Source organism: Quercus suber, unplaced genomic scaffold (genome assembly GCF_002906115.3).
Source record: "Quercus suber isolate HL8 unplaced genomic scaffold, Cork oak 2.0 scaffold_894, whole genome shotgun sequence".
NCBI classification, from domain to species: domain Eukaryota; kingdom Viridiplantae; phylum Streptophyta; class Magnoliopsida; order Fagales; family Fagaceae; genus Quercus; species Quercus suber.
This window is the reverse complement of record NW_027070320.1, coordinates 225,640-228,132: the sequence shown is the minus strand read 5'-3', so window position 1 is coordinate 228,132 and position 2,493 is coordinate 225,640.

Below are 2,493 nucleotides of genomic sequence, written 5' to 3'. Positions count from 1 at the left end.
TGCTTCCTTTACAAAATGCTGTCAAATTAGATGGCTGTAGTCTGTAGCTGACGGGCGCAGCTGTATTGATAGAGGAAGGTAGCTAGCGTACAACCGCTGATAATTGAAACAGTAATTATTTATATAATTTTTGTCATAATTCGTCGCGCAAATGTGAACAAATTGTGAGTATTAAATATATAAATCAAAATAAACTTATCATTTCTTTTAACCACGAATTATCACGCGTGAATTATGACAAAAATCATAAACTTTTTCGTAATATTAGTATTTTTCTTGAGAATTTTGGGGGTCATATCTATAATCTATCACAGTCCAAAGTCTCCAAGAGGAGTACCAATATATAAGAATAGCATATGGGTTTTAATTTAATTACCGACAAAATGGCTTCTAAGGGTTTGATTGAGATTCGCTTATTTTGTTGAAACTGAAAATTTTTTGTTGAAAGAACTATAGATAAAAGTAAAAGTTAACTGAAATAGTAAAGTAAGATTCATGAATATTACTAAAAAGTACGGTGAAATCTATAAATAATAGCAAAAATAAGCTAAATAGTAAAATAAGTTGGCAAAAATAATTTTTGCCAAACACACACTAATTCTATTGTGAAAGTTTGGGGTTTGTGCCAATAATTCTTTGAATATTGGTATATGGCAATGACTATGAGACGCGTTGAATTAACAATGGTTGAGGAAGTGAATCCCAATATTAGAAGGCTGAACATAATGTAGAGAATCAGTCTCTTGTAACTCTCTGTTGTTCGTTTGGTTAAAGGGGGGAATTGGAGGTTTCTGCTCTACTTTGAGATAGATTGCAGTTTAAGGTTGTTTGTTGCTGGTTTGCATGTGTTAATGTTATGCAGTTTTTGCTTCTTGGATAAGAATTATTCATTAAAAGAATTTGTTTTTGGGTCCAAGCAACGGGTGTTATTAGAGTATTTATTAGTAAACCATTTTAGAAAAAATTTGATACCATTTTATGAAAAATATAAAAAATTGTAAAAAAAATTGTCTGTCTACAATATTTTTACAACACTTTCGTGACAAATCCTAAGTTGTAAATTGCTAAAAAGTAATTTTAGTGGTGAATCAAAATTAGAATCAATAACAAACTTTCCTTTTTTTAAAAAAAAAAAATCACACTTTTGATTCATTGCTTCTATAATCATAATTCACAACAATCATGAGAATTCGTATATGATTTAGTATATTTAAAGTAATGCTAGGACCACAATTTTTGCCACGTATCAAGACGTGAATGGAGGAATTGTGAACTCATCACTTCTACTCCACCATTCATGACTTAGTAAGTGAGCAAATTGTAACAAAAGTTATGATCCTAGCATTGTCTATACATTTATATCTATGTGCTTTTAAAGTTGGACTCTTACCATTTATGGGGTTGCCGGTGAAGGTTTATGAGAAAATGATACCTACAAGTTGTTTAATGATGCAATAAATTTGAGATCTAAAAGGGTGACTTCTAATTATGAGCACCACCATCAAAAATTAAACACATGCAGTTCACAAAATTTCCGGAATTTCTCCAATGGCTCTTATTCCCGTGTTTGTTTGAGAGTGGTTTTCTTGTTCTTGCTGCATCTTAGAGCAATTGTCTTCCATGCTGCCCAATGCCAGATTGGTTTATTGGACCCATGATGGTTCCATTAGAATATTAAACTAGGACTCTTGATAGGAACTTCTAACTAATCCTTTTAAAAATTATAAACCTTGTTATCTGATGTTGATAGTTTATTTGATAGGAACGCGCGGCACCACAATTGGCTTACATGTTTGCTTTGACATGTGTTTTGTAAGCTTATTCATGGTTACCAGTTAATGCAAGATCTACGATTCACATTTATTTTGAAATTAATTCTTTTTGACCACTTATTAAGGTAAACAATATGCTATTCTGTTCTATATTAATATATTCTTTCAATGGTACGCACGAATACTCATATTTGTTGGGTTAGATAGGAATATAAAATGGGTCATGCTAATGAGTGCTATTAATGTAGCGTTTGGTACGGGGTAATGTTTTAGGATTCCCGAGAATGTTTAAAGATTCCCATGTTTGGTTACAAATTACGTAAGGGAATCAGATGCCAGGGGAATCTGGATTCCCCCCTTAAACCCCTCTCAGTGGGAATGTGGATTCCCTTTGAAACAGGTGGGAATCCAGATTCCCAAGCTTAAAGGAAATTCTATTTTTTATAAATTGACAATTTTAACCTTTTTTTTCTTATCATTTAAGCAATTAAGATAAAATATAAAACAAATCATAAATATCTTTTCTCTTGTCTTTATCTTTTCCCGCCAAAACTTCTCTTGACTTTGATCACATTTGTTTCATTGTTGATGAACTACTTTTACTTTTATTGCTACTTTTGTGGTCTTATAGACCTAAACATTGTCAGTTGTTTTGTTATGGATTAAGCTATTTTAAAAATTATTATTTGTTGAAATGTTAGACTACAGTTTTAATGAATGT